This window comes from Herpailurus yagouaroundi, unplaced genomic scaffold (genome assembly GCF_014898765.1).
Source record: "Herpailurus yagouaroundi ecotype Mexico unplaced genomic scaffold, PumYag 188, whole genome shotgun sequence".
Lineage (NCBI taxonomy): Eukaryota > Metazoa > Chordata > Mammalia > Carnivora > Felidae > Herpailurus > Herpailurus yagouaroundi.
This window is the reverse complement of record NW_024412419.1, coordinates 3,692,278-3,705,935: the sequence shown is the minus strand read 5'-3', so window position 1 is coordinate 3,705,935 and position 13,658 is coordinate 3,692,278.

The following is a 13,658-nucleotide window of genomic DNA, read 5'->3' as shown; positions in this document are numbered from 1 at the left end:
CCCCAGAACCACCGAACTCACTCCATTCAAACCTGGTCTCCTCTTCACACGTCTTAAGGACCTCAAATGGCCTTGCAGTTGCTGTCAGCGGACTAATGAAACGTGCGCCCACCGTGGCGGCCGCGCGTTCTGGAGGCGCGGGGCTGGGGTTAATGGAAGGGCTTTCTGACCCGCACAAGGTGTGAATTCATAACAAGAGCGGCTGTGCGCAGACTTTAACAGCTTGTCAAATGTGTGAGTTGAGGATAATGAATTCAAGTCCGGTTGGGGGGGGGGGGTTCTCTGGTTTGCAGGTTTATTAACAAGGATGATGTAGACACAAGCGCCACCTGGAAGAAACCCAGCATGTTCCATTTTGAAATGCAGACCTGATTTTATGGGAAACCATATCTGCACCATCTAATAAGGCAGCCACTGGCCACATGTGACCCCTGAGCATTGAAAAATGGCTGGTCCGAACTTCCAGGTGCTGTGCCGGTGAAACACACACTAGATTTTAAACACTTCTCACCAAAAAGTAACATAGATCATCCGTATTGTTCTATTCATGATCCATAGAAATGATTATATTTTAGATGCAGTTGATTAAAGAAAACTTTATCACGGATGTTATCTCTTTACTTTCTTCAGTGCGGTTATTAGAAAACTTAGTTCCCAGCATGGCTCATTATCTTTCTACTGGCCAAAACTGCCTTAGATTGTTCTGACCTAACCCAAACCCTGCATAAGGGAATTTCTTTTTTTCCGTGATCAAATAACGACTAAATTTTCCTCTATTTCATTTCCTCGAAATTACATCTGCTTGGGAGATTTGGGGATGGTAGTTAATAAATGGATTCCTTTGTAGGTTTTCAGTCCCAGTATCTACGTACCAGATCTTGTATTTAAATTCATAAAGGCACGTTACTTTAAAGAAAAATGACCCTGGAGTACTTAGTGCAAATTTGGAAAAAAAAAGATGAAGTTATTTTATCATCTCTCCCCGAAAGATTTGAACTCGCGTTTTCACTACGGCAGTTGTTGAAAGAAGACAAGTATCTTCACCTCGAATCCACTCGTGACCTACCGTGCCGATTATTTGAGAGACCAGTGTTTTAACAATCCAAAATTACTACCACGTAGAGAAATCCTGCTCAATCTTGCTGAGTCTTTCCCTGCTTCACCTGCCTTTCCTTTATCTTCAGCAAAGCTAAGTGACTGGTTCCTATCTCTCTACTTATGCATTAATTTGCACCACATTTGTGTACTTTTTTTTTCCAGATGAGTGCATTTTTTTTGGTATTGAGCTGACACTTACATAACACAGAACTATTTAAAAGGGACATTTCAGTGGCTTTTTAGTCCATTCACAGTGTGGTGCCATCACCACCTCTATCTAGTTCCAAAATGTTTCCGTTGCCCAAAAGAAACCCCATACCCATTAAATAGCCCCCTATCTCCATAACGCCCTCGCCCTTGGCAACTACTGACTTGCTTTTTGACTTTATGGATTGACCCGTTCCAGAAATAGAAGAGAACTTTCAGAATCGTATAATTACGGATGATTATATATAAGATATATAAAATTATACATGTATGTATAAAAATAATTATGTATGAGTTTATGCGTTAAATATATAATCATATATGTGGATTATAGTATATACTGTATAATCGTAGGAAGTGATTACATATGATATGAATCTATAATTATACCTACGGATATCGTCCATATATATGCAGATTTTGCCAGTTGTTATGTGTGTCTGTTCTGATTGTGTCTTCTGGAACTCAGGAAATAACCGCAGGGTGGGTTTGGAGACCCACCGGACCCACTGTGAGTTGAAGACCTGATCCCGACCTCCGTTAGTCCCTACTCTGACTGCTGAGCCCCAGTGACATTTTGCGTTTCCGGAAATCAGTGTCATTTCAATACGATCGTCCAGTCACCCTCCCAAATCTGTGTGTTTTCTTCTCCCCCGTGTACAGCTGCTCCAGGAAAGGCCAAAGATCCTTTTTTAGATGATCAAATAATGATTTAATTTTCATACATTTCATTCCCTTGGAATTATATCTGCTTGAGAGACTTTTGGATGGTAGCTAATAAATTGATTCTTTTGTAGGTTAACGATTAGATTTTGGGTGCTGTACTTGAGTCTTTCCTCAAGGAGACCCGGAATGCTCAGTATTAAAGGGGCTGGGGGTTCATACACTGGCTCAGGGCAAGAGGGGCACATTCCAAATTGCTGGCTGAAACAATAAAGGGTGGTGAATCAATTGCATAGCCATGCTCAATAAGAAAGTAGTATTCTCAATGAAATCATATAGTTTATTAAAAAAAATTTTTAATCTTCATTTTTGACAGAGAGAGAGAGAGAGAGAGAGACAGAGCCTGAGTGGGGGAGGGGTAAAGAGAGAGGGAGACACAGAATCCAAAGCAGGCTCCAGGCTCAGAGCTGTCAGCCCAGAGCCCGATGCGGGGCTCGAACTCACAGACCGCGAGACCATGACCTGAGCCGACGTCGGACGCTCAACCGACTGAGCCACCCAGGTGCCCCGAAATCATACAATTTATTAAGATAGATTAAAAGTTAGCTTTAAAGAATAGAATTAATGAAGGGTTACCGTTTTTAAAAGGCAAATATTTATAAAATCTTGGTATAGGGAAGAACTTTCTCATCATTATACAAAATCCGAAAATTATAGAGAAAAAGAATTGAGACTATTGAAAGCACAAATCCAAGGAAATTGAGCAAGCCAAATCCAATAGGAGCCATGGAAAGTTTAGACTGTCACGACTTCCCATTAGGGAGAACAAAATGCAAACTTCACCGTGTGGCACTAAAAATGATTCTGATGAGGGACACCTGGGTGGTTCAGTCCGTTAAGCGTCCGACTTCGGCTCGGGTCGTGACCTCGCGGTCCGTGAGTTCAAGCCCCGCGTCGCGCTCTGGGCTGACGGCTCGGAGCCTGGAGCCCGCTTCGGATTCCGTGGCTCCCTCTCTCTCTGCCCCTCCCCCGCTCACTCGCGGTTTCTTTCTCTCTCAAAAATGAATAAACATTTAAAAACTTTAGAATAATTCCGACTTTGGCTCCCGTCTACCTTTCTAGCTCTGTCCCATGGACTACCACTCAACCCCTGCCTCTGGCCACACTGTCTAAACTCACAGAGGCACGCACCATCTTTTAAATGCATCAAGCTTCCATTTGTCTCTTGCTCGTGCTGATGCTTCTTTTCCTCCATCGTGCAGACAAGTTCTATTCTTTTATTACGGACTATCTTAAATGTCATCTCCTTAAACCTGTTTGTCTCCTTCTGCCCTCTGGGCTGGGCCACGTCATTTGCTTTGGCCAGTGGGAGGGTAGAGGTGAAAGTAACCAGAAGTTCCTGTACCTCTCCCGCCACCCAGGGACATGCCCGTGACACGGTGAGGGACACGAAATAAGCCACCCACACTGCCTCAGTGCATAGACTCGTGAGCCCAGCAGAGAGAGGAGTCCCTCTAAACCCAGCCCTGGCAAGTCATCACTCATAGACTAATGTCCAAAATAAATAAATAAATAAATAAAAACACTTACTTTTTGGGGCCACTGAGATGGGCTTGTTGGTGGCAGGATGTAGAACTGATAACCGAAAGAGACCCCTTGGAAGGTAGGGACATGTTTCCCTGGATTTTGCCGGCTCACTTGCGCATAGATACGGGTAGATGTTTCTGACCCGGGGTCATGTCTAAAGGAGGCTGGTCAGGGGAAGTGCCGGGCGGTCTACACTCGCGCTGTTTGTCATGGTGAGGATGTGGGATTTCTTTCGGGCTCAGAGGAGGGGAGTGTTGGCGGGAAACACTTGCTCGTTCTGGGTGCTTTCATCCAGGGCTCTGTGGGTACCATGGTCTTGGCTTTTCTCAGCCCCTTTCTCCATGCCTTCCCACAGCAAATCAAGTGACTTTCCTGGTGAGGAAATAGGGAAGAATAAACGGGTTGGCTGTACCTGCCTTCTCTACCTTCGTGGGGAAGCTGGGGTGCACAGGAGGTGGGTTCTGCTCCTCCCCGGCCAAGCGCAGCCACCTGCCCCTCGGGGGACCCATCTCAGTTCACAGCTGCCAGGAACGCTTGGCTCCCACCGGGCCCAGTTCTTCATCTTTGGCCTCTTTTTGTGATAAGGTGACTTTGTGCCTGTCTCTTATTCCTTGACTGACCCATTTTTCTAAGACCTAGGCAGGGAAGACGGGTGCTCTAGATTGGATCCCCTCAGAAACCCAGCAGAGAGTTTGTGTTACCTATAAGCAAGACGTACCAGTGTGGGAAGATTCTAGAAACAATCTAGGACATGCGGTCAGAAGCAGGAACTGGGGGCACTCAGAGTGCTCGGCTGGGGAGTGCAGCACCCTTTCAGGCGAGGTCTCCGCGGGCCCCTCCTGCCGCCTGAATCCCCCCCGGACCCCGCCTGCCACGTCGGACCTGGCAGGGCGAGGGGCAGGAGAACTGTCAGCAGGGCAGCTAAAGAAAAAGGATTTTGCACTTTTCAAAAATCAGCCCCTTCACCCAGCCCCTCTCTGGGAGAGCCAGAAAGGGGAGGGCCGGAGACAGAGGAGGGAAGGAACGGGGTGCCCACCCACAGTCTCAACAGAGGGCTGGAGCCAGACAAGGGCCGGGACAGGACACAGAGTTTAAGTCATCCTGAAGCGCACTTTTTCAGAGCTGAAAGGGAGTCTCCGCTCCCCAGATGTGACCGTCCTTCTAATTGAACGTGATTGGAAAGCTACGGGGCCTTCCAAGATGTTGTCAAGTGGTAGGAAATAGGAGATATGGTGGAGAGAATGAGAAGGCAGGGTTTTGGAGAAAAATACAGCAATTTCCTTTCCTTCCACACCAGATCCAGACTGTGAATTATCCTGGTCCCACTGCCTATCCTCAGTGCTAAGCTACATTATTCATTCTCCGACACCAGTCCGGTCTTGTAGGTATGACCCTCCATCAGTGTGGCACTGTCTCTCTCCACACCTTCCCCCCATCTCCTCCCCACAGGTGTCTCGTGGACCCCCTTGCATCGCCCTCTTGAACTGCCTGAGGATGACTACCCAAAGCCAGTGAAGTCAGCACGCAGAATGGTGTGGCTCCTCAGAGGGCTTTCAGAATATGGAAGAAGCAGTTCTGTCCCCAGGTAAAATTCTCTGACCCTGAGGAGTGAGGGGTCAGGCTGCAGCCATGTCTTAAATTAACAATTCTTTTTTTTTTTTTTTTTTTTTTTTTTTTGTGCCCAATACGAGAGCTTTGCCCGCAAGTCCAAATCACAAGTGGAGGCTGCAGGAACCGCACAGAGCTGGGATGCCAGGGAACCCTGGGGGCCGTGCGGGTTTAGGCAGCCAAAGGCACATATTTGGATAATAAGGAAGGAAATCTTCCTCACTTTTGAGGACAGAGTTTCAAGGTTATGTGAACCGTCCACCTTAGCGCACGGGGAACGGATTTTGTTCATGACCCCAGAAAGTTCTCGGCAGCCAACAGGTAACGGTGGCAGTGGTTTTCCCTAAGCAGCCCTTCTGTTGATGCCCCGGCCCCAAGACGGGGTAAACTTTTGAGTAGGGTTTAAACACACCCGTACTAGCCCAGATAATTTTCTATTTTGGGCTTTTCTCAGTTCCTAGAATATAATTGATGGACATTTTTAAAAATGTTTTGGGGCGCCTCGGTGGCGCAGTCGGGTAAGCGTCCGACTTCAGCCAGGTCACGATCTCGCGGTCCGTGAGTTCGAGCCCCACGTCGGGCTCTGGGCTGATGGCTCAGAGCCTGGAGCCTGTTTCCGATTCTGTGTCTCCCTTTCTCTCTGCCCCTCCCCCGTTCATGCTCTGTCTCTCTCTGTCCCAAAAATAAATAAACGTTGAAAAAAAATTAAAAAAAAAATGTTTTAAACTTTGTTTATTTTGGGAGAGACTGAGGGAGCACGAGTAGGGGAGGGACAGAGAGAGAGGGAGAGAGAGAGAATCCCAAACAGGCTCCGTGCTGTCCGCGCAGAGCCCAACGTGGGGCTTGGCCCCATGAAACCATGAGACCATGACCTGAGCCAAAACCAAGAGTCAGACGCTTACCTGACTGAACCACCCAGGCGCCCCTGCCCAGTCCTTTAAAAGTTCCGTCACGTTCCACCTTTTGACATGAAGACCATGGCTTTCAGTGGGAAGCTCACATTTCATCGGGAAGATTGAGCACAACGTCATCACTGACTTTTCTTTGCCACAGAAGCAAGCTGCCTTCTCTCGTTCAGCATTTCTGCGCTTCAGGAGACCTGAAGACACATGCATTTGGAAATCATATGACTTGCAAATGCAAAGACGCACAGATCGAGAATATCTCAAGACAATCATTTCGTAAACGGCCGCCTAACAAATACGCAAAGAATGATAAAACATGCAAACTGCTTGCCCTGCACCAAATGCAGTGTTAGTGAAAACACGAGGTGGTGGTGTCATTAACTTCCTTCTTCTCAACTAAGAGAGAACCGGTAAGATTCTCCCGGATGACCGCGCTGTCCCATTGAACAACGTGATCAAAAGGGTTTGGTCCCTCGGCAACGCAGCAGCCATGAGCGTGGGGTCGCACGGCAGTGTGGTGTGCTTTATAATTCTTGCTCCGTTGGTATTGTCCTCACTGGAAGGCCATACTCAGCTGAGGAGTTAGCACAGAGGAAAACGTACGGAAAGATCTCGATTCCTTATTAACACGTTTGCATTATACATCCACATATAACTGCGGAGTCCCATCTGTGGATGCCCCCACCCAGTTGGGTCTTTCTTACCCTGAACACGTTAAATGTTCTAGCTGTTGTGACAAGCATCATAGCCCAGAAGGAAGATACTAAAGAGATGTGTAAAACCCTTCAGCCACATGAGGGTCGGAGTGGAAGGAGACATGTGCTTGGTTTCTACTCTTCCCGTGCCCGGAAGTCTTGTCATTCTTCCCTGCTTGATGCTCCAACAACTCGTCTCTCTTCCTTACGCATGGTCACTGGGCTCTCCTCCCCCTGGGCCGAGAGGACCGCATAGCATCCTGATTCTCTCTTCTTCTGGACTCACCTATATCGGAGATGTTTTACACTGAAGCCGGGGGAATTATCTGGACACACAATAGTTTGTCTTTTAAACCCCAAGAACTCCATACTGCCTGGACATGAGGCCCTCAGATATGCCAATCTCTAGTATCATTTGCAAGTGTCATCCAAAAAGAGCCCTCTGGTCTATGCTCCCTAAATACACTGTACTTTTCTTCCCTCCTCATGTCACATTTTCTTGACCTCTGGTTGTCTGAAGCAGAAACAGAGGCACCATTTTCCCAGTCTTTCTACAGACTTGCCACCTCTCTCTCTCTCTCTCTGATCTGTCTGCTCCCTGGACCCCCCTCAGCCCTTCTACCTGCTTCTCAACATCTCCTCAGAGCCCTGGCCTCCTTGTTGCCATCCTGCGTCTTTGGCAGGGATCTCATGCTGCTCTGAATGCTAGTTCATTTTCCAGGTACAGTTCCCATCTCCCCAACTGAATGGTCACCTCCTCACAGTAGGAACCGAGGCTTCAGTTCAATTCAACTTACTGGAAAATCAAAAAGCATTTTCTGAGCATCCAGTATTGAGCTAGGCTGCAAGAAGAACAACAAACAGAGGACGAGCAGGAAACCAAACACGTAACAGCAAGCCTCGAAACACCCTAGTTCTCTTGAAACTCAACAGTGGAGAAACTTTCGCACGATCCGCTTGTCTGAGCTTCGACCACTCCGAGACACGCGCAGTGTCTGTTTGATTATTTGTGGTTGGCACTGAGACTTTAAGATTGTTCTCACGATTGAAGTTTTACTTAGGAGGATCTGTCTGTTGCAAACATTAATGTAAATAATGATACATGATTACCTAGACAGTCACTTCGGAAACTACCGATTGTATGCATAGAGGGAAAATATTTAAATGCTTCTTAAAGGTCACATTTAAAACATTTATTACGGGAGCGAACTAGGCTTTCAATGCTAAAGTCACCAGCCCGTAGGTTTGCCAGGGTGAGTTTTCAGACCTCATTGTGAGTGGTTGACTGCTCAGTGTATCTGGCGGAGCACAGGCAGGACCAGAGAGCTAAAAATACCCACCTAGGGGCGCCTGGGTGGCTCAGTCGGTTAAGCGGCCGACTTCGGCTCAGGTCACGATCTCACACTCCGTGAGTTCGAGCCCCACGTCGGGCTCTGGGCTGACCGCTCAGAGCCTGGAGCCTGTTTCAGATTCCGTGTCTCCCTCTCTCTCTGAACCTCCCCCGTTCATGCTCTGTCTCTCTCTGTCTCAAAAACAAATAAACATTAAAAAAAAAATTAAAAAAAATAAAAATAAAAATACCCACCTATTCTGTTTTCTCCAGCAAATTCTCCCAAGGCTGTAGTTTCTGTCTTGCTGGTCTCTTCTCGTTAGCTTACAGATGTGTTACAGGGGAAAGGTAGCCAGCTGGTGCCCCATGAATACAAGTGGTTTCTGGGGTTGTATGTGGGAGTAGACCAGCAAGGTAAGGTGAAGTTTGATGACGTGAGATGGCTTCGTAGCCCAGGAAGGGGCACTGAAGGTCAAATGGTAGGAGAGAAGAATGTTTTTGGTCTGGTGATGGTGAAGCGAACACACCCAGTGTGGAGCAAACTTCGCTTAGTGCAGGGCAGAAGGAAAGGCGGGCCCCCAAAGACCCCACTAATCAATCTCTTCAACCAAAGCCTTGAGCTGAGAACATGTCCTAGTTTACTGACCGCGTTCTTGGTGTCTAGTAAAGAGCTTTTCTCAAACATAGCGTTCAGGAAGTATTTGTTGAATGAATGAGTAGAAAAATACACAAAGGCAAAAGCATCATCCGTTCTGTCACTTCATGGACACTGAACCCTTCCTGTGACTGGCCTGGGCCTCTGCTCTCTGCCCCGGGATGGTGCCTGCAGGGGCACGCCGTGCTGGGAGAGCCCAGCGAAGAAGGCCCGGCACCAGCCCCTCCAGGGTGCTCAGAGCTGTGCGTCGGCCTCCCTCACAATCGCTCAATCCCGCTTGCTCCCTGCTCTGTCTGTGCTCTTGGCCTCTTGCCTCGCCCTTGATCGTGGGACCATCTCTCCGTTTCCACGTTTTCTCTGCCTGTGCGTCTTCCCCAGCGCCCTCCCTGAGGCTCATATCACACCCCCACTGTATCCGGCATGGGCTTTGGGGGTGCCACGTCGGGGTCCCGCGGCAACAGTCCGTCGGCAGGAATGCAGGCCGGCATCTTCCACCGAGTCTCAGGGGTGATGCTCTCTGTTGTCCCAACAACCAGTTTTCTGTTTGTTCTCCTGATCAGGAGGCGGCTAAGCAGGTGTTCTCTCCAAATGAACCTCCAATGTCCCTGGGGACTCGGCTATCGTATGTCTTACTTCTCCACGCGTTACACACTGAGGATGGACTTCCTTGGACCCAGACATTGTGTAAGCACTTCCTAGATTTCTCCAGGAATCCAGTCTGGATGTGTGATGCATTTGCCTCCCCTCTACCTGCCATGCCTTGGCACCCTCCTTGCGCCATCCGGCCTCCTTCTAAGTCAACCACAGCCTCAGAATCTTCCTTGACATGGAGTTTGGGCAGCTGCTAACAATCACTAAGAGCTGGTGTGTTAGATAAACCGTGTTTGCTGCCTTTCCCTCGACGGTTCCCACGAAAGGACTGTGCGTTGTCTCTTCCTCCCAAGAGCTGGACAATCACCATCTCCCAGGGTCTGGGATGCACCCCTCCCTCTCCAAACCTTGTCCATAACAGACACGTGCTTGCTTGAGTCTAATGTAATTGTTTATCCACCTTCTTCTCTTATTTCATTTTTCCAACCCAGTCATCTTGCTACTTAAATTTAGTTTTATAATGACTATACTGTGTTATTCCTTAAGTTTTTAAAAAAGGTTTATTAATTTTTTGAGAGAGAGAGAGAGAGAAGCAGAGCACAAGTGGGGAAGGGGCAGAGAGAGAGAGGGAGACACAGAATCCGAAGCGGGCTCCAGACTCCAAGCTGTCAGCACAGAACCTGATGGCGGGGCTTGAACTCACAAACCGCGAGATCATGGCCTGAGCCGAAGTCGACCGCTTAACCGACTGAGCCACCCAGGCGTCCTACTATACTGCATTTTATACCACAGATGAAATAAGTTTCTAACCAATGAAAAGAGCTTTCCAAGGGCTCGTGGAATATTTTGATATTTTACCTTGTAGAGAATATGGTTGGAAAGGACTTTACGATTGCAGAAGTGCTCTGTTTAGGGATAAATGATCATTCAGAAAGTTAAGCCATTCTTACCCTATTTTTAAAACTCTGGCTTTCTTAGAACACAAACCTATTCACAGGCTTTTCACTTTATTTGTTTATTTTTAAGACAAAACCCCTTCTCCCCACCCCAAGGGTCTCATATAAGTAAATTCGCAGCGCTAAGAGGGAGGAAATCATAGCCCAGTCATCTGGTCTACCAGAGAGCAGTTGTTTTTACTTCCCTGTCTTCTCTGAGTATGAGCTTTGGCTTCTCTCCTTCTGGTGGTGTTCTCCCTTCGGCTTAGAACCAGGCCCACCATTGTTTCTCTGGACTTTCTGTACGGTCTCCCTCTGGAGTTCTTTCTTGTGCTGTGTGGTTTCCCACTGCTTGGTCCCCAGACAGAGCTTTTAGAGACTCCAATTGGAATTTCATGCGGGGCCTTAGGCCATGTTGGAGGGAAGCATCCTGAACCTACTCAGATGGGCTCTTCTGAAATCTAGGCCAGTTCAGTCTACGACGTGGGCCCAGAGGGAGTACGTGCTGCAGAGCTCTGCGAGGAGAGTGGGGCTGGGGGTGTGAGGGTCGCCATGTTTTAAAAACAGCAAAGTGTGGTAGTAAGACCCTGAGAGTTAGGGTCAGACGTTTTGTGGAATGTTAGGTCTTCTGCTCACCAACTGCAGAATCTTAAGAAGATCCTTGTAGGAATGTGCCCACCCGTAAAATGAAGATAATAATGCAAAATGCAGGGGCACCTAAGTGTGGGTCAGTTGGTTAAGTGTCTGACCCTTGATTTTGGCTCAGGTCATGATCTCACGGTTCCTGAGTTTGAGCCCCATGTTGAACTCTGCACTGACTATGTGGAACCTACTTGGAATTCTCTCTCCCCACTCTGTCTCTCTGACCCTCCCCCCTTTCTCAAAATAAATAAATAAACATTAAAAAATTAATGTTAAATTCACAATGCTAGGGGTGCCTGGGTGGCTCAGTTAGTTGAGGGTCTGGCTTCAGCCCAGGTCATGATTTCACGGCTCAGGAGTTGGAGACCCGTGTCAGGCTCTGTGTTGACAGCTCAGAGCCTGGAGCCTGCCTCGGATTCTGCGTCTCCCTCTCTCTCTGCCCTTCCCTCTTTATGCTCTGTCTCTGTCTCTGTCTCTCTTCAAAATAAACAAACATTAAGTAAAAATGAATGCGCAGGGCTATTGGTAATTAACTAGAATAAGCATGGGGTGTAGCTAGGAGACTATACGATGTCCATATTACTTTGTTCCTCTCCGTCTTCTAAAACTTCTGGAAATCCCATGGGGTCACTTGTGTTCTTTGACATTAATGGAGCAGGAGGTCTGCCCGACCCAACACCCAGGCAGCACGAGGCGTCCAATGGGCTAAAGGGTTTTCTTCCTCCTGCACAGCACGTCCTTTCTCCCGCTTACTTGTGTCGTTGTTACTTTTCACGGCTCCGGGCACCTTGCCCCACTCAGAGAGTAAGGCACAGCTAGGGTGAGCTGGAGCATAATTCGGGCAGGGCATTAGAGGCAAACTCCTCAGTGGCACAATTAGCGTGGCTCTTTCTGTCACTCCCCCAGGGGAATGTCTAGCCAGCATGTGGCCATGACGTGAATTGAATTTAGTGACTGTCAGCTGTTTGTAATGTGCAATCTTGTTTAATTTCTGGCCAGAGCCCTTGTTTTGAACGCTCTGCAGAGTTTTACTAACATTTATTAGTTTCCTTTGCTCTATTGAAATTTTGTAAAATCGAGAGAGTGTCAAGAAACGTGAAATCACTCACAGTCCCATTACCCACAGAGCACCAAGATTAGTATTTGTGTCCATTATTTTCCGGTCTCTCGTTGAATATATTTATCATATTTCCTCAACTCTAACATCCCATAGCTTATAAGATACATTGTTATTACAGGAGGGCTTTTGGGGGGAAAAAGAAGAAGAAGAAAGAACACGGGCACTATCTCATCCAATGTTTACATGGTTTGTAAGACACAGCACATTTTGAAAACAGGAAGGGGTGCGTATCAAATCAAAGGTGTGTAAACATCGATCCCGTATGATCCAAATGTGTCCAGTTTCCAGGACATGACTGTTAAGCGCCCACAGGGAGATAAATTGAGCCCCGCCCTACGTGGCTGTGTGTTGTCTGCCCTATTCCCACCTCCCAGGTCTCTGGGTGTCTCCATGTAAACGTCACCTCTTCCTGTCCCCTAAGCCTATGCTGGGGGGCACTTCCTGCCGCAGGCACCCTCTAGAGGCGGACCACCGATGCGTCTTTAGAAGATAATAGGTTGCCCTCTAAGCTGTAGAGACACCAAACACAAAACAACACGTGAAGTGTGCCTAAGAATCCCCTACCCCCCTCAGGTGGCGGGAAGGAAACAACATTCTAAAATAAGGAGAGGAAGTCCCGCAAGTATCTTTACCAAAGATGATGCATTTTACTGGGGAGGTATGTATTTTAAGAGGACACAAAACACTACTTTTGGAGGGAATCCTATTCTTCCCTTTCCCTTCCCCCTGTTTTGTTAGTCCGCCAGTGGAGTGAACACAGTGGCAGCTGCCTGGTGTCCCCTGGCTAATTCCTTAAGAATCTTACCCGCAGCCGATCTAAGCTCGTCTCTTCATTCCTTACTGCGATGTTAAATTCAGGTAACGTATTTCCTAACATTGAGAAACAAGAGTGTCTTTGTATTTTGGATTGTTTTTAAGTTAAATTTGATTCGGCTGCCACCTACCTGGCTTGGTTGAAAGTCGAATCCCAGTTTGGGGTTTTCCCTTGAGCTCATATGAAAATCCTCGGCTTATGCAATCTACTACCTCTCGCAGTATGCTTCCGGAAACCTTCTGAAACCCAAGGAAACAGTGGATTCCCTGGTGCAAGGAAGCCTGGAGCTCGGAAGCAGGGCAATATTTACAGGAGACTGCAGGAAACTGTTCCTTCTTTTTTCCTCCTCTCATCGAGTAGCCAGAGCACGGCAGGGATCGACGTCTTGTGCCAAAAATCACTCGCTGCTCATCCGACCTGGACATTCAGTGACAAAGGAGTCCCCATCCCCCCTTTGCAGGTGTGGGCATGTGTGGGAGCCCAGAGAATGTGAGTGGAAGTGAGGAGGGACCCCCCCCCCCTGCCCCCGGCATAGCCCGCGTGTTCCCTGCCACTGGCTGGATACAGGGGCTCTGAGACCCTGGGGGATGACAGACCCACAAAGTGGGAGGAGCCTCCTTCTCAATCAACAGGTGGAGGAAAATTCCCCGCCCACCAGAAACACAGGCCAGCCAGAGGGAGGGTCGTGGGAGGGAGGAAGACTTCCATGCGTAGAACCGCTGGACTTAAAGGGATTTCTTTGTTACACGGCCAGCATTACCTTCAAAATGCATCTCTCAGTGATCTGTGCGTGTAATATATACGGTCA